Source organism: Schistocerca gregaria, unplaced genomic scaffold (assembly GCF_023897955.1).
Source record: "Schistocerca gregaria isolate iqSchGreg1 unplaced genomic scaffold, iqSchGreg1.2 ptg000337l, whole genome shotgun sequence".
Classification (NCBI taxonomy): domain Eukaryota; kingdom Metazoa; phylum Arthropoda; class Insecta; order Orthoptera; family Acrididae; genus Schistocerca; species Schistocerca gregaria.
In genome coordinates, this window is record NW_026061802.1 from 70,204 (window position 1) to 85,651 (window position 15,448).

Sequence of the window (15,448 nt, forward strand, 5' to 3'; positions counted from 1 at the left end):
ACGTCGAAAAAGGGGCTAAACTCGCGAAGTCCCCCACTACACTGCCTTAAAACGACCGTTCATCACTATCGTGTGAGTAACCTTGCGTCAGCGGCGACGAGTCTTGCCCAAAGACGTAGCGTGCTTGGAGGCGCTGCCCGAATGCGTGTGGATGCACCCTCCTACCTCGTAATGCGCCTGCAGCTCCTATAGCCGTGGGCCGCCGTCGGCGGGCGGGAAGCCGACACAGCGCGGCGTTGCGAGCAGCGGCAGTGCGGTGGTGTTGTACTGTTGAGCATAGTTGCCTTCCAAGCAGTTGATCCGGGTACGATTCCCGGCCACCGCAAGTGGCGCTAACTTTTCCGTATCATTATGTGGGCTCCTGCTGTTAAATTAAGGTTTTTTTTTTTTTTTCGTCTTTGCACCATCCTGTAGTATGTCCCGACTTGTCCCGACTTTGCTCGGCTGACGCGAAAGCTGACGCTTGGAAATCGCCCTTATCTAAAGGACAGGCACTATAAACGGCTGTGAGAGGTGAGGTGTGGCGAGGTACCAAAACGAGTTATTTTCTGCTTCTTCTTCCAAAACAAGAAAAGAAAAATCCGACGCAGTCGGTAGGACTCGAACCTACGCTCCCAGAGGGAATCTGTTGTCTAGTCAGACGCCTTAACCACTCGGCCACGACTGCTTGTCCAACAGGTGCCCCTCGAATCGTGAAAAACCCGACCGGTTGCGTCTGCGCAGAATGCCGACAGGAAACGTAAAACCGTGCACTGATTACGACAGGGCTACTATCGCTACGAGACGAGCCATTATGGAAGCGTTAAAATCTTCGCCCGGACAGGGACTCGAACCCTGGACCCTTAGGTTAAAAGCCTAATGCTCTACCGACTGAGCTATCCGGGCTTTCGCTTGTTGTGGTTGGAGCGGTTTCAAGCAACGTGATTAAGTGGAAGGTGTGTGTAGGCTTCTGGCGCTACTGGCGACTGCACCGACTACTCACTGACGCTGGTAGCAGCCCAACAGCGGACCAGTGCCTCTTCTCCCTTTATTCCGGTGCTGACAGTAACTGCATCACGTGCCTGCTTTCCCCGATTGCGTTCGGTTGAAGCCAAGGAAGAAGGGCGACCAACGACAGTTCGAAGACCAAAACATGGAGCGTTGTGTGCGCAAATAGTTCCGTTCCGGTACCGGGAATCGAAGCCGGACCTGTTGAGTGAAAGCCAGGTATCCTAGCCACTAGACCACACAGGACTTGCTCTACAGCGGTGAGATTTACTCCGTCTCTTATTGTATTTTGTGCTGAATCTGGACTCAGTGCTGTTCTCTGCTTGCGATCATATCCGCGCCTACAGACCGGCATGGCGCACAGTTCAAAATTGACTGTCCATTGCTGTGTGCATCGCATTTTGCTTGTAACACGGAGGAGAAATATCAAAGTTGTTACGTCGTCATAATTGGAAGTAAACATTTTGACGCTGAGGCGTGGACTCCGTGTGGATAACGGACAACAGTTAAGTTCGTTTCCTAGCAACAGCAACGCCCTTAATGCAGTCATGATGTGCAGAAAATTGAATGCCCCGGGTGAGGATCGAACTCACGACCTTAAGATTATGAGACTTACGCGCTGCCTACTGCGCTACCGAGGCACGCCGGAGACGACCTCGCAGGAAACTCGGTAAGTCTCACATATTAGAGATAGACAGTTTGCGCTTTCTGAAGAATCTGTTGTCTTGCTACACGTGCTGTCCCGACTCTCTAGATTAAACTGCAGCCGCAGCTATACAGCTATAAGGTCCTGAGGCTGACCCATCTCAAGCGAGCAATCCGCGCGGCAGCATTGTTGCCACAAGAGCAAAATAATGCATCGACCGGGAATCGTGCCGGCATACCTTAAGATTATGAGACTTAGGCGCTGCCTACTGCACTACTGAGTCACAAACCACTCAACTACAGATGCTCGACAAGCTACCCGTGCTTTCCAAGCAGCTGTCGGCAGGGAAACTGGGATTGCCACCCAGCGACGTCGAAAAAGGGGCTAAACTCGCGAAGTCCCCCACTACACTGCCTTAAAACGACCGTTCATCACTATCGTGTGAGTAACCTTGCGTCAGCGGCGACGAGTCTTGCCCAAAGACGTAGCGTGCTTGGAGGCGCTGCCCGAATGCGTGTGGATGCACCCTCCTACCTCGTAATGCGCCTGCAGCTCCTATAGCCGTGGGCCGCCGTCGGCGGGCGGGAAGCCGACACAGCGCGGCGTTGCGAGCAGCGGCAGTGCGGTGGTGTTGTACTGTTGAGCATAGTTGCCTTCCAAGCAGTTGATCCGGGTACGATTCCCGGCCACCGCAAGTGGCGCTAACTTTTCCGTATCATTATGTGGGCTCCTGCTGTTAAATTAAGGTTTTTTTTTTTTTTTCGTCTTTGCACCATCCTGTAGTATGTCCCGACTTGTCCCGACTTTGCTCGGCTGACGCGAAAGCTGACGCTTGGAAATCGCCCTTATCTAAAGGACAGGCACTATAAACGGCTGTGAGAGGTGAGGTGTGGCGAGGTACCAAAACGAGTTATTTTCTGCTTCTTCTTCCAAAACAAGAAAAGAAAAATCCGACGCAGTCGGTAGGACTCGAACCTACGCTCCCAGAGGGAATCTGTTGTCTAGTCAGACGCCTTAACCACTCGGCCACGACTGCTTGTCCAACAGGTGCCCCTCGAATCGTGAAAAACCCGACCGGTTGCGTCTGCGCAGAATGCCGACAGGAAACGTAAAACCGTGCACTGATTACGACAGGGCTACTATCGCTACGAGACGAGCCATTATGGAAGCGTTAAAATCTTCGCCCGGACAGGGACTCGAACCCTGGACCCTTAGGTTAAAAGCCTAATGCTCTACCGACTGAGCTATCCGGGCTTTCGCTTGTTGTGGTTGGAGCGGTTTCAAGCAACGTGATTAAGTGGAAGGTGTGTGTAGGCTTCTGGCGCTACTGGCGACTGCACCGACTACTCACTGACGCTGGTAGCAGCCCAACAGCGGACCAGTGCCTCTTCTCCCTTTATTCCGGTGCTGACAGTAACTGCATCACGTGCCTGCTTTCCCCGATTGCGTTCGGTTGAAGCCAAGGAAGAAGGGCGACCAACGACAGTTCGAAGACCAAAACATGGAGCGTTGTGTGCGCAAATAGTTCCGTTCCGGTACCGGGAATCGAAGCCGGACCTGTTGAGTGAAAGCCAGGTATCCTAGCCACTAGACCACACAGGACTTGCTCTACAGCGGTGAGATTTACTCCGTCTCTTATTGTATTTTGTGCTGAATCTGGACTCAGTGCTGTTCTCTGCTTGCGATCATATCCGCGCCTACAGACCGGCATGGCGCACAGTTCAAAATTGACTGTCCATTGCTGTGTGCATCGCATTTTGCTTGTAACACGGAGGAGAAATATCAAAGTTGTTACGTCGTCATAATTGGAAGTAAACATTTTGACGCTGAGGCGTGGACTCCGTGTGGATAACGGACAACAGTTAAGTTCGTTTCCTAGCAACAGCAACGCCCTTAATGCAGTCATGATGTGCAGAAAATTGAATGCCCCGGGTGAGGATCGAACTCACGACCTTAAGATTATGAGACTTACGCGCTGCCTACTGCGCTACCGAGGCACGCCGGAGACGACCTCGCAGGAAACTCGGTAAGTCTCACATATTAGAGATAGACAGTTTGCGCTTTCTGAAGAATCTGTTGTCTTGCTACACGTGCTGTCCCGACTCTCTAGATTAAACTGCAGCCGCAGCTATACAGCTATAAGGTCCTGAGGCTGACCCATCTCAAGCGAGCAATCCGCGCGGCAGCATTGTTGCCACAAGAGCAAAATAATGCATCGACCGGGAATCGTGCCGGCATACCTTAAGATTATGAGACTTAGGCGCTGCCTACTGCACTACTGAGTCACAAACCACTCAACTACAGATGCTCGACAAGCTACCCGTGCTTTCCAAGCAGCTGTCGGCAGGGAAACTGGGATTGCCACCCAGCGACGTCGAAAAAGGGGCTAAACTCGCGAAGTCCCCCACTACACTGCCTTAAAACGACCGTTCATCACTATCGTGTGAGTAACCTTGCGTCAGCGGCGACGAGTCTTGCCCAAAGACGTAGCGTGCTTGGAGGCGCTGCCCGAATGCGTGTGGATGCACCCTCCTACCTCGTAATGCGCCTGCAGCTCCTATAGCCGTGGGCCGCCGTCGGCGGGCGGGAAGCCGACACAGCGCGGCGTTGCGAGCAGCGGCAGTGCGGTGGTGTTGTACTGTTGAGCATAGTTGCCTTCCAAGCAGTTGATCCGGGTACGATTCCCGGCCACCGCAAGTGGCGCTAACTTTTCCGTATCATTATGTGGGCTCCTGCTGTTAAATTAAGGTTTTTTTTTTTTTCGTCTTTGCACCATCCTGTAGTATGTCCCGACTTGTCCCGACTTTGCTCGGCTGACGCGAAAGCTGACGCTTGGAAATCGCCCTTATCTAAAGGACAGGCACTATAAACGGCTGTGAGAGGTGAGGTGTGGCGAGGTACCAAAACGAGTTATTTTCTGCTTCTTCTTCCAAAACAAGAAAAGAAAAATCCGACGCAGTCGGTAGGACTCGAACCTACGCTCCCAGAGGGAATCTGTTTTCTAGTCAGACGCCTTAACCACTCGGCCACGACTGCTTGTCCAACAGGTGCCCCTCGAATCGTGAAAAACCCGACCGGTTGCGTCTGCGCAGAATGCCGACAGGAAACGTAAAACCGTGCACTGATTACGACAGGGCTACTATCGCTACGAGACGAGCCATTATGGAAGCGTTAAAATCTTCGCGCGGACAGGGACTCGAACCCTGGACCCTTAGGTTAAAAGCCTAATGCTCTACCGACTGAGCTATCCGGGCTTTCGCTTGTTGTGGTTGGAGCGGTTTCAAGCAACGTGATTAAGTGGAAGGTGTGTGTAGGCTTCTGGCGCTACTGGCGACTGCACCGACTACTCACTGACGCTGGTAGCAGCCCAACAGCGGACCAGTGCCTCTTCTCCCTTTATTCCGGTGCTGACAGTAACTGCATCACGTGCCTGCTTTCCCCGATTGCGTTCGGTTGAAGCCAAGGAAGAAGGGCGACCAACGACAGTTCGAAGACCAAAACATGGAGCGTTGTGTGCGCAAATAGTTCCGTTCCGGTACCGGGAATCGAAGCCGGACCTGTTGAGTGAAAGCCAGGTATCCTAGCCACTAGACCACACAGGACTTGCTCTACAGCGGTGAGATTTACTCCGTCTCTTATTGTATTTTGTGCTGAATCTGGACTCAGTGCTGTTCTCTGCTTGCGATCATATCCGCGCCTACAGACCGGCATGGCGCACAGTTCAAAATTGACTGTCCATTGCTGTGTGCATCGCATTTTGCTTGTAACACGGAGGAGAAATATCAAAGTTGTTACGTCGTCATAATTGGAAGTAAACATTTTGACGCTGAGGCGTGGACTCCGTGTGGATAACGGACAACAGTTAAGTTCGTTTCCTAGCAACAGCAACGCCCTTAATGCAGTCATGATGTGCAGAAAATTGAATGCCCCGGGTGAGGATCGAACTCACGACCTTAAGATTATGAGACTTACGCGCTGCCTACTGCGCTACCGAGGCACGCCGGAGACGACCTCGCAGGAAACTCGGTAAGTCTCACATATTAGAGATAGACAGTTTGCGCTTTCTGAAGAATCTGTTGTCTTGCTACACGTGCTGTCCTGACTCTCTAGATTAAACTGCAGCCGCAGCTATACAGCTATAAGGTCCTGAGGCTGACCCATCTCAAGCGAGCAATCCGCGCGGCAGCATTGTTGCCACAAGAGCAAAATAATGCATCGACCGGGAATCGTGCCGGCATACCTTAAGATTATGAGACTTAGGCGCTGCCTACTGCACTACTGAGTCACAAACCACTCAACTACAGATGCTCGACAAGCTACCCGTGCTTTCCAAGCAGCTGTCGGCAGGGAAACTGGGATTGCCACCCAGCGACGTCGAAAAAGGGGCTAAACTCGCGAAGTCCCCCACTACACTGCCTTAAAACGACCGTTCATCACTATCGTGTGAGTAACCTTGCGTCAGCGGCGACGAGTCTTGCCCAAAGACGTAGCGTGCTTGGAGGCGCTGCCCGAATGCGTGTGGATGCACCCTCCTACCTCGTAATGCGCCTGCAGCTCCTATAGCCGTGGGCCGCCGTCGGCGGGCGGGAAGCCGACACAGCGCGGCGTTGCGAGCAGCGGCAGTGCGGTGGTGTTGTACTGTTGAGCATAGTTGCCTTCCAAGCAGTTGATCCGGGTACGATTCCCGGCCACCGCAAGTGGCGCTAACTTTTCCGTATCATTATGTGGGCTCCTGCTGTTAAATTAAGGTTTTTTTTTTTCGTCGTTGCACCATCCTGTAGTATGTCCCGACTTGTCCCGACTTTGCTCGGCTGACGCGAAAGCTGACGCTTGGAAATCGCCCTTATCTAAAGGACAGGCACTATAAACGGCTGTGAGAGGTGAGGTGTGGCGAGGTACCAAAACGCGATATTTTCTGCTTCTTCTTCCAAAACAAGAAAAGAAAAATCGGACGCAGTCGGTAGGACTCGAACCTACGCTCCCAGAGGGAATCTGATTTCTAGTCAGACGCCTTAACCACTCGGCCACGACTGCTTGTCCAACAGGTGCCCCTCGAATCGTGAAAAACCCGACCGGTTGCGTCTGCGCAGAATGCCGACAGGAAACGTAAAACCGTGCACTGATTACGACAGGGCTACTATCGCTACGAGACGAGCCATTATGGAAGCGTCAAAATCTTCGCCCGGACAGGGACTCGAACCCTGGACCCTTAGGTTAAAAGCCTAATGCTCTACCGACTGAGCTATCCGGGCTTTCGCTTGTTGTGGTTGGAGCGGTTTCAAGCAACGTGATTAAGTGGAAGGTGTGTGTAGGCTTCTGGCGCTACTGGCGACTGCACCGACTACTCACTGACGCTGGTAGCAGCCCAACAGCGGACCAGTGCCTCTTCTCCCTTTATTCCGGTGCTGACAGTAACTGCATCACGTGCCTGCTTTCCCCGATTGCGTTCGGTTGAAGCCAAGGAAGAAGGGCGACCAACGACAGTTCGAAGACCAAAACATGGAGCGTTGTGTGCGCAAATAGTTCCGTTCCGGTACCGGGAATCGAAGCCGGACCTGTTGAGTGAAAGCCAGGTATCCTAGCCACTAGACCACACAGGACTTGCTCTACAGCGGTGAGATTTACTCCGTCTCTTATTGTATTTTGTGCTGAATCTGGACTCAGTGCTGTTCTCTGCTTGCGATCATATCCGCGCCTACAGACCGGCATGGCGCACAGTTCAAAATTGACTGTCCATTGCTGTGTGCATCGCATTTTGCTTGTAACACGGAGGAGAAATATCAAAGTTGTTACGTCGTCATAATTGGAAGTAAACATTTTGACGCTGAGGCGTGGACTCCGTGTGGATAACGGACAACAGTTAAGTTCGTTTCCTAGCAACAGCAACGCCCTTAATGCAGTCATGATGTGCAGAAAATTGAATGCCCCGGGTGAGGATCGAACTCACGACCTTAAGATTATGAGACTTACGCGCTGCCTACTGCGCTACCGAGGCACGCCGGAGACGACCTCGCAGGAAACTCGGTAAGTCTCACATATTAGAGATAGACAGTTTGCGCTTTCTGAAGAATCTGTTGTCTTGCTACACGTGCTGTCCTGACTCTCTAGATTAAACTGCAGCCGCAGCTATACAGCTATAAGGTCCTGAGGCTGACCCATCTCAAGCGAGCAATCCGCGCGGCAGCATTGTTGCCACAAGAGCAAAATAATGCATCGACCGGGAATCGTGCCGGCATACCTTAAGATTATGAGACTTAGGCGCTGCCTACTGCACTACTGAGTCACAAACCACTCAACTACAGATGCTCGACAAGCTACCCGTGCTTTCCAAGCAGCTGTCGGCAGGGAAACTGGGATTGCCACCCAGCGACGTCGAAAAAGGGGCTAAACTCGCGAAGTCCCCCACTACACTGCCTTAAAACGACCGTTCATCACTATCGTGTGAGTAACCTTGCGTCAGCGGCGACGAGTCTTGCCCAAAGACGTAGCGTGCTTGGAGGCGCTGCCCGAATGCGTGTGGATGCACCCTCCTACCTCGTAATGCGCCTGCAGCTCCTATAGCCGTGGGCCGCCGTCGGCGGGCGGGAAGCCGACACAGCGCGGCGTTGCGAGCAGCGGCAGTGCGGTGGTGTTGTACTGTTGAGCATAGTTGCCTTCCAAGCAGTTGATCCGGGTACGATTCCCGGCCACCGCAAGTGGCGCTAACTTTTCCGTATCATTATGTGGGCTCCTGCTGTTAAATTAAGGTTTTTTTTTTTTCGTCGTTGCACCATCCTGTAGTATGTCCCGACTTGTCCCGACTTTGCTCGGCTGACGCGAAAGCTGACGCTTGGAAATCGCCCTTATCTAAAGGACAGGCACTATAAACGGCTGTGAGAGGTGAGGTGTGGCGAGGTACCAAAACGCGATATTTTCTGCTTCTTCTTCCAAAACAAGAAAAGAAAAATCGGACGCAGTCGGTAGGACTCGAACCTACGCTCCCAGAGGGAATCTGATTTCTAGTCAGACGCCTTAACCACTCGGCCACGACGGCTTGTCCAACAGGTGCCCCTCGAATCGTGAAAAACCCGACCGGTTGCGTCTGCGCAGAATGCCGACAGGAAACGTAAAACCGTGCACTGATTACGACAGGGCTACTATCGCTACGAGACGAGCCATTATGGAAGCGTTAAAATCTTCGCCCGGACAGGGACTCGAACCCTGGACCCTTAGGTTAAAAGCCTAATGCTCTACCGACTGAGCTATCCGGGCTTTCGCTTGTTGTGGTTGGAGCGGTTTCAAGCAACGTGGTTAAGTGGAAGGTGTGTGTAGGCTTCTGGCGCTACTGGCGACTGCACCGACTACTCACTGACGCTGGTAGCAGCCCAACAGCGGACCAGTGCCTCTTCTCCCTTTATTCCGGTGCTGACAGTAACTGCATCACGTGCCTGCTTTCCCCGATTGCGTTCGGTTGAAGCCAAGGAAGAAGGGCGACCAACGACAGTTCGAAGACCAAAACATGGAGCGTTGTGTGCGCAAATAGTTCCGTTCCGGTACCGGGAATCGAAGCCGGACCTGTTGAGTGAAAGCCAGGTATCCTAGCCACTAGACCACACAGGACTTGCTCTACAGCGGTGAGATTTACTCCGTCTCTTATTGTATTTTGTGCTGAATCTGGACTCAGTGCTGTTCTCTGCTTGCGATCATATCCGCGCCTACAGACCGGCATGGCGCACAGTTCAAAATTGACTGTCCATTGCTGTGTGCATCGCATTTTGCTTGTAACACGGAGGAGAAATATCAAAGTTGTTACGTCGTCATAATTGGAAGTAAACATTTTGACGCTGAGGCGTGGACTCCGTGTGGATAACGGACAACAGTTAAGTTCGTTTCCTAGCAACAGCAACGCCCTTAATGCAGTCATGATGTGCAGAAAATTGAATGCCCCGGGTGAGGATCGAACTCACGACCTTAAGATTATGAGACTTACGCGCTGCCTACTGCGCTACCGAGGCACGCCGGAGACGACCTCGCAGGAAACTCGGTAAGTCTCACATATTAGAGATAGACAGTTTGCGCTTTCTGAAGAATCTGTTGTCTTGCTACACGTGCTGTCCTGACTCTCTAGATTAAACTGCAGCCGCAGCTATACAGCTATAAGGTCCTGAGGCTGACCCATCTCAAGCGAGCAATCCGCGCGGCAGCATTGTTGCCACAAGAGCAAAATAATGCATCGACCGGGAATCGTGCCGGCATACCTTAAGATTATGAGACTTAGGCGCTGCCTACTGCACTACTGAGTCACAAACCACTCAACTACAGATGCTCGACAAGCTACCCGTGCTTTCCAAGCAGCTGTCGGCAGGGAAACTGGGATTGCCACCCAGCGACGTCGAAAAAGGGGCTAAACTCGCGAAGTCCCCCACTACACTGCCTTAAAACGACCGTTCATCACTATCGTGTGAGTAACCTTGCGTCAGCGGCGACGAGTCTTGCCCAAAGACGTAGCGTGCTTGGAGGCGCTGCCCGAATGCGTGTGGATGCACCCTCCTACCTCGTAATGCGCCTGCAGCTCCTATAGCCGTGGGCCGCCGTCGGCGGGCGGGAAGCCGACACAGCGCGGCGTTGCGAGCAGCGGCAGTGCGGTGGTGTTGTACTGTTGAGCATAGTTGCCTTCCAAGCAGTTGATCCGGGTACGATTCCCGGCCACCGCAAGTGGCGCTAACTTTTCCGTATCATTATGTGGGCTCCTGCTGTTAAATTAAGGTTTTTTTTTTTTTCGTCGTTGCACCATCCTGTAGTATGTCCCGACTTGTCCCGACTTTGCTCGGCTGACGCGAAAGCTGACGCTTGGAAATCGCCCTTATCTAAAGGACAGGCACTATAAACGGCTGTGAGAGGTGAGGTGTGGCGAGGTACCAAAACGCGATATTTTCTGCTTCTTCTTCCAAAACAAGAAAAGAAAAATCGGACGCAGTCTGTAGGACTCGAACCTACGCTCCCAGAGGGAATCTGATTTCTAGTCAGACGCCTTAACCACTCGGCCACGACTGCTTGTCCAACAGGTGCCCCTCGAATCGTGAAAAACCCGACCGGTTGCGTCTGCGCAGAATGCCGACAGGAAACGTAAAACCGTGCACTGATTACGACAGGGCTACTATCGCTACGAGACGAGCCATTATGGAAGCGTTAAAATCTTCGCGCGGACAGGGACTCGAACCCTGGACCCTTAGGTTAAAAGCCTAATGCTCTACCGACTGAGCTATCCGGGCTTTCGCTTGTTGTGGTTGGAGCGGTTTCAAGCAACGTGATTAAGTGGAAGGTGTGTGTAGGCTTCTGGCGCTACTGGCGACTGCACCGACTACTCACTGACGCTGGTAGCAGCCCAACAGCGGACCAGTGCCTCTTCTCCCTTTATTCCGGTGCTGACAGTAACTGCATCACGTGCCTGCTTTCCCCGATTGCGTTCGGTTGAAGCCAAGGAAGAAGGGCGACCAACGACAGTTCGAAGACCAAAACATGGAGCGTTGTGTGCGCAAATAGTTCCGTTCCGGTACCGGGAATCGAAGCCGGACCTGTTGAGTGAAAGCCAGGTATCCTAGCCACTAGACCACACAGGACTTGCTCTACAGCGGTGAGATTTACTCCGTCTCTTATTGTATTTTGTGCTGAATCTGGACTCAGTGCTGTTCTCTGCTTGCGATCATATCCGCGCCTACAGACCGGCATGGCGCACAGTTCAAAATTGACTGTCCATTGCTGTGTGCATCGCATTTTGCTTGTAACACGGAGGAGAAATATCAAAGTTGTTACGTCGTCATAATTGGAAGTAAACATTTTGACGCTGAGGCGTGGACTCCGTGTGGATAACGGACAACAGTTAAGTTCGTTTCCTAGCAACAGCAACGCCCTTAATGCAGTCATGATGTGCAGAAAATTGAATGCCCCGGGTGAGGATCGAACTCACGACCTTAAGATTATGAGACTTACGCGCTGCCTACTGCGCTACCGAGGCACGCCGGAGACGACCTCGCAGGAAACTCGGTAAGTCTCACATATTAGAGATAGACAGTTTGCGCTTTCTGAAGAATCTGTTGTCTTGCTACACGTGCTGTCCTGACTCTCTAGATTAAACTGCAGCCGCAGCTATACAGCTATAAGGTCCTGAGGCTGACCCATCTCAAGCGAGCAATCCGCGCGGCAGCATTGTTGCCACAAGAGCAAAATAATGCATCGACCGGGAATCGTGCCGGCATACCTTAAGATTATGAGACTTAGGCGCTGCCTACTGCACTACTGAGTCACAAACCACTCAACTACAGATGCTCGACAAGCTACCCGTGCTTTCCAAGCAGCTGTCGGCAGGGAAACTGGGATTGCCACCCAGCGACGTCGAAAAAGGGGCTAAACTCGCGAAGTCCCCCACTACACTGCCTTAAAACGACCGTTCATCACTATCGTGTGAGTAACCTTGCGTCAGCGGCGACGAGTCTTGCCCAAAGACGTAGCGTGCTTGGAGGCGCTGCCCGAATGCGTGTGGATGCACCCTCCTACCTCGTAATGCGCCTGCAGCTCCTATAGCCGTGGGCCGCCGTCGGCGGGCGGGAAGCCGACACAGCGCGGCGTTGCGAGCAGCGGCAGTGCGGTGGTGTTGTACTGTTGAGCATAGTTGCCTTCCAAGCAGTTGATCCGGGTACGATTCCCGGCCACCGCAAGTGGCGCTAACTTTTCCGTATCATTATGTGGGCTCCTGCTGTTAAATTAAGGTTTTTTTTTTTTCGTCGTTGCACCATCCTGTAGTATGTCCCGACTTGTCCCGACTTTGCTCGGCTGACGCGAAAGCTGACGCTTGGAAATCGCCCTTATCTAAAGGACAGGCACTATAAACGGCTGTGAGAGGTGAGGTGTGGCGAGGTACCAAAACGCGATATTTTCTGCTTCTTCTTCCAAAACAAGAAAAGAAAAATCGGACGCAGTCTGTAGGACTCGAACCTACGCTCCCAGAGGGAATCTGATTTCTAGTCAGACGCCTTAACCACTCGGCCACGACTGCTTGTCCAACAGGTGCCCCTCGAATCGTGAAAAACCCGACCGGTTGCGTCTGCGCAGAATGCCGACAGGAAACGTAAAACCGTGCACTGATTACGACAGGGCTACTATCGCTACGAGACGAGCCATTATGGAAGCGTTAAAATCTTCGCGCGGACAGGGACTCGAACCCTGGACCCTTAGGTTAAAAGCCTAATGCTCTACCGACTGAGCTATCCGGCCTTTCGCTTGTTGTGGTTGGAGCGGTTTCAAGCAACGTGATTAAGTGGAAGGTGTGTGTAGGCTTCTGGCGCTACTGGCGACTGCACCGACTACTCACTGACGCTGGTAGCAGCCCAACAGCGGACCAGTGCCTCTTCTCCCTTTATTCCGGTGCTGACAGTAACTGCATCACGTGCCTGCTTTCCCCGATTGCGTTCGGTTGAAGCCAAGGAAGAAGGGCGACCAACGACAGTTCGAAGACCAAAACATGGAGCGTTGTGTGCGCAAATAGTTCCGTTCCGGTACCGGGAATCGAAGCCGGACCTGTTGAGTGAAAGCCAGGTATCCTAGCCACTAGACCACACAGGACTTGCTCTACAGCGGTGAGATTTACTCCGTCTCTTATTGTATTTTGTGCTGAATCTGGACTCAGTGCTGTTCTCTGCTTGCGATCATATCCGCGCCTACAGACCGGCATGGCGCACAGTTCAAAATTGACTGTCCATTGCTGTGTGCATCGCATTTTGCTTGTAACACGGAGGAGAAATATCAAAGTTGTTACGTCGTCATAATTGGAAGTAAACATTTTGACGCTGAGGCGTGGACTCCGTGTGGATAACGGACAACAGTTAAGTTCGTTTCCTAGCAACAGCAACGCCCTTAATGCAGTCATGATGTGCAGAAAATTGAATGCCCCGGGTGAGGATCGAACTCACGACCTTAAGATTATGAGACTTACGCGCTGCCTACTGCGCTACCGAGGCACGCCGGAGACGACCTCGCAGGAAACTCGGTAAGTCTCACATATTAGAGATAGACAGTTTGCGCTTTCTGAAGAATCTGTTGTCTTGCTACACGTGCTGTCCTGACTCTCTAGATTAAACTGCAGCCGCAGCTATACAGCTATAAGGTCCTGAGGCTGACCCATCTCAAGCGAGCAATCCGCGCGGCAGCATTGTTGCCACAAGAGCAAAATAATGCATCGACCGGGAATCGTGCCGGCATACCTTAAGATTATGAGACTTAGGCGCTGCCTACTGCACTACTGAGTCACAAACCACTCAACTACAGATGCTCGACAAGCTACCCGTGCTTTCCAAGCAGCTGTCGGCAGGGAAACTGGGATTGCCACCCAGCGACGTCGAAAAAGGGGCTAAACTCGCGAAGTCCCCCACTACACTGCCTTAAAACGACCGTTCATCACTATCGTGTGAGTAACCTTGCGTCAGCGGCGACGAGTCTTGCCCAAAGACGTAGCGTGCTTGGAGGCGCTGCCCGAATGCGTGTGGATGCACCCTCCTACCTCGTAATGCGCCTGCAGCTCCTATAGCCGTGGGCCGCCGTCGGCGGGCGGGAAGCCGACACAGCGCGGCGTTGCGAGCAGCGGCAGTGCGGTGGTGTTGTACTGTTGAGCATAGTTGCCTTCCAAGCAGTTGATCCGGGTACGATTCCCGGCCACCGCAAGTGGCGCTAACTTTTCCGTATCATTATGTGGGCTCCTGCTGTTAAATTAAGGTTTTTTTTTTTTCGTCGTTGCACCATCCTGTAGTATGTCCCGACTTGTCCCGACTTTGCTCGGCTGACGCGAAAGCTGACGCTTGGAAATCGCCCTTATCTAAAGGACAGGCACTATAAACGGCTGTGAGAGGTGAGGTGTGGCGAGGTACCAAAACGCGATATTTTCTGCTTCTTCTTCCAAAACAAGAAAAGAAAAATTGGACGCAGTCGGTAGGACTCGAACCTACGCTCCCAGAGGGAATCTGATTTCTAGTCAGACGCCTTAACCACTCGGCCACGACTGCTTGTCCAACAGGTGCCCCTCGAATCGTGAAAAACCCGACCGGTTGCGTCTGCGCAGAATGCCGACAGGAAACGTAAAACCGTGCACTGATTACGACAGGGCTACTATCGCTACGAGACGAGCCATTATGGAAGCGTTAAAATCTTCGCGCGGACAGGGACTCGAACCCTGGACCCTTAGGTTAAAAGCCTAATGCTCTACCGACTGAGCTATCCGGGCTTTCGCTTGTTGTGGTTGGAGCGGTTTCAAGCAACGTGATTAAGTGGAAGGTGTGTGTAGGCTTCTGGCGCTACTGGCGACTGCACCGACTACTCACTGACGCTGGTAGCAGCCCAACAGCGGACCAGTGCCTCTTCTCCCTTTATTCCGGTGCTGACAGTAACTGCATCACGTGCCTGCTTTCCCCGATTGCGTTCGGTTGAAGCCAAGGAAGAAGGGCGACCAACGACAGTTCGAAGACCAAAACATGGAGCGTTGTGTGCGCAAATAGTTCCGTTCCGGTACCGGGAATCGAAGCCGGACCTGTTGAGTGAAAGCCAGGTATCCTAGCCACTAGACCACACAGGACTTGCTCTACAGCGGTGAGATTTACTCCGTCTCTTATTGTATTTTGTGCTGAATCTGGACTCAGTGCTGTTCTCTGCTTGCGATCATATCCGCGCCTACAGACCGGCATGGCGCACAGTTCAAAATTGACTGTCCATTGCTGTGTGCATCGCATTTTGCTTGTAACACGGAGGAGAAATATCAAAGTTGTTACGTCGTCATAATTGGAAGTAAACATT

The 15,448-nt window shown here is 52.4% G+C and overlaps 23 non-coding genes across 23 annotated transcripts; all 23 read right to left on the reverse strand.

Annotated features, from left to right (window-relative positions):
- Positions 1-585: 585 nt before the first annotated feature.
- Positions 586-667, reverse strand: Trnas-aga (transfer RNA serine (anticodon AGA)). Its single transcript has one exon. It is a non-coding gene; the product is annotated as a tRNA-Ser (tRNA).
- A 145-nt stretch (positions 668-812) lies between these two features.
- On the reverse strand, positions 813-885 carry Trnak-uuu (transfer RNA lysine (anticodon UUU)). The gene has a single exon. It is a non-coding gene; the product is annotated as a tRNA-Lys (tRNA).
- Positions 886-1,555: 670 nt separating this feature from the next.
- Trnam-cau (transfer RNA methionine (anticodon CAU)) lies at positions 1,556-1,628 on the reverse strand. Its single transcript has one exon. It is a non-coding gene; the product is annotated as a tRNA-Met (tRNA).
- A 959-nt stretch (positions 1,629-2,587) lies between these two features.
- Positions 2,588-2,669, reverse strand: Trnas-aga (transfer RNA serine (anticodon AGA)). Its single transcript has one exon. It is a non-coding gene; the product is annotated as a tRNA-Ser (tRNA).
- A 145-nt stretch (positions 2,670-2,814) lies between these two features.
- Trnak-uuu (transfer RNA lysine (anticodon UUU)) lies at positions 2,815-2,887 on the reverse strand. The gene has a single exon. It is a non-coding gene; the product is annotated as a tRNA-Lys (tRNA).
- Positions 2,888-3,557: 670 nt separating this feature from the next.
- On the reverse strand, positions 3,558-3,630 carry Trnam-cau (transfer RNA methionine (anticodon CAU)). Its single transcript has one exon. It is a non-coding gene; the product is annotated as a tRNA-Met (tRNA).
- A 957-nt stretch (positions 3,631-4,587) lies between these two features.
- Trnas-aga (transfer RNA serine (anticodon AGA)) lies at positions 4,588-4,669 on the reverse strand. Its single transcript has one exon. It is a non-coding gene; the product is annotated as a tRNA-Ser (tRNA).
- A 145-nt stretch (positions 4,670-4,814) lies between these two features.
- On the reverse strand, positions 4,815-4,887 carry Trnak-uuu (transfer RNA lysine (anticodon UUU)). Its single transcript has one exon. It is a non-coding gene; the product is annotated as a tRNA-Lys (tRNA).
- A 670-nt stretch (positions 4,888-5,557) lies between these two features.
- Positions 5,558-5,630, reverse strand: Trnam-cau (transfer RNA methionine (anticodon CAU)). Its single transcript has one exon. It is a non-coding gene; the product is annotated as a tRNA-Met (tRNA).
- Positions 5,631-6,585: 955 nt separating this feature from the next.
- On the reverse strand, positions 6,586-6,667 carry Trnas-aga (transfer RNA serine (anticodon AGA)). The gene has a single exon. It is a non-coding gene; the product is annotated as a tRNA-Ser (tRNA).
- A 145-nt stretch (positions 6,668-6,812) lies between these two features.
- On the reverse strand, positions 6,813-6,885 carry Trnak-uuu (transfer RNA lysine (anticodon UUU)). The gene has a single exon. It is a non-coding gene; the product is annotated as a tRNA-Lys (tRNA).
- Positions 6,886-7,555: 670 nt separating this feature from the next.
- Trnam-cau (transfer RNA methionine (anticodon CAU)) lies at positions 7,556-7,628 on the reverse strand. Its single transcript has one exon. It is a non-coding gene; the product is annotated as a tRNA-Met (tRNA).
- Positions 7,629-8,584: 956 nt separating this feature from the next.
- On the reverse strand, positions 8,585-8,666 carry Trnas-aga (transfer RNA serine (anticodon AGA)). The gene has a single exon. It is a non-coding gene; the product is annotated as a tRNA-Ser (tRNA).
- A 145-nt stretch (positions 8,667-8,811) lies between these two features.
- On the reverse strand, positions 8,812-8,884 carry Trnak-uuu (transfer RNA lysine (anticodon UUU)). The gene has a single exon. It is a non-coding gene; the product is annotated as a tRNA-Lys (tRNA).
- A 670-nt stretch (positions 8,885-9,554) lies between these two features.
- Positions 9,555-9,627, reverse strand: Trnam-cau (transfer RNA methionine (anticodon CAU)). Its single transcript has one exon. It is a non-coding gene; the product is annotated as a tRNA-Met (tRNA).
- A 957-nt stretch (positions 9,628-10,584) lies between these two features.
- Trnas-aga (transfer RNA serine (anticodon AGA)) lies at positions 10,585-10,666 on the reverse strand. Its single transcript has one exon. It is a non-coding gene; the product is annotated as a tRNA-Ser (tRNA).
- Positions 10,667-10,811: 145 nt separating this feature from the next.
- On the reverse strand, positions 10,812-10,884 carry Trnak-uuu (transfer RNA lysine (anticodon UUU)). Its single transcript has one exon. It is a non-coding gene; the product is annotated as a tRNA-Lys (tRNA).
- Positions 10,885-11,554: 670 nt separating this feature from the next.
- Positions 11,555-11,627, reverse strand: Trnam-cau (transfer RNA methionine (anticodon CAU)). The gene has a single exon. It is a non-coding gene; the product is annotated as a tRNA-Met (tRNA).
- Positions 11,628-12,583: 956 nt separating this feature from the next.
- On the reverse strand, positions 12,584-12,665 carry Trnas-aga (transfer RNA serine (anticodon AGA)). The gene has a single exon. It is a non-coding gene; the product is annotated as a tRNA-Ser (tRNA).
- A 145-nt stretch (positions 12,666-12,810) lies between these two features.
- Trnak-uuu (transfer RNA lysine (anticodon UUU)) lies at positions 12,811-12,883 on the reverse strand. The gene has a single exon. It is a non-coding gene; the product is annotated as a tRNA-Lys (tRNA).
- Positions 12,884-13,553: 670 nt separating this feature from the next.
- Trnam-cau (transfer RNA methionine (anticodon CAU)) lies at positions 13,554-13,626 on the reverse strand. Its single transcript has one exon. It is a non-coding gene; the product is annotated as a tRNA-Met (tRNA).
- A 956-nt stretch (positions 13,627-14,582) lies between these two features.
- On the reverse strand, positions 14,583-14,664 carry Trnas-aga (transfer RNA serine (anticodon AGA)). Its single transcript has one exon. It is a non-coding gene; the product is annotated as a tRNA-Ser (tRNA).
- Positions 14,665-14,809: 145 nt separating this feature from the next.
- Trnak-uuu (transfer RNA lysine (anticodon UUU)) lies at positions 14,810-14,882 on the reverse strand. Its single transcript has one exon. It is a non-coding gene; the product is annotated as a tRNA-Lys (tRNA).
- Positions 14,883-15,448: the final 566 nt, after the last annotated feature.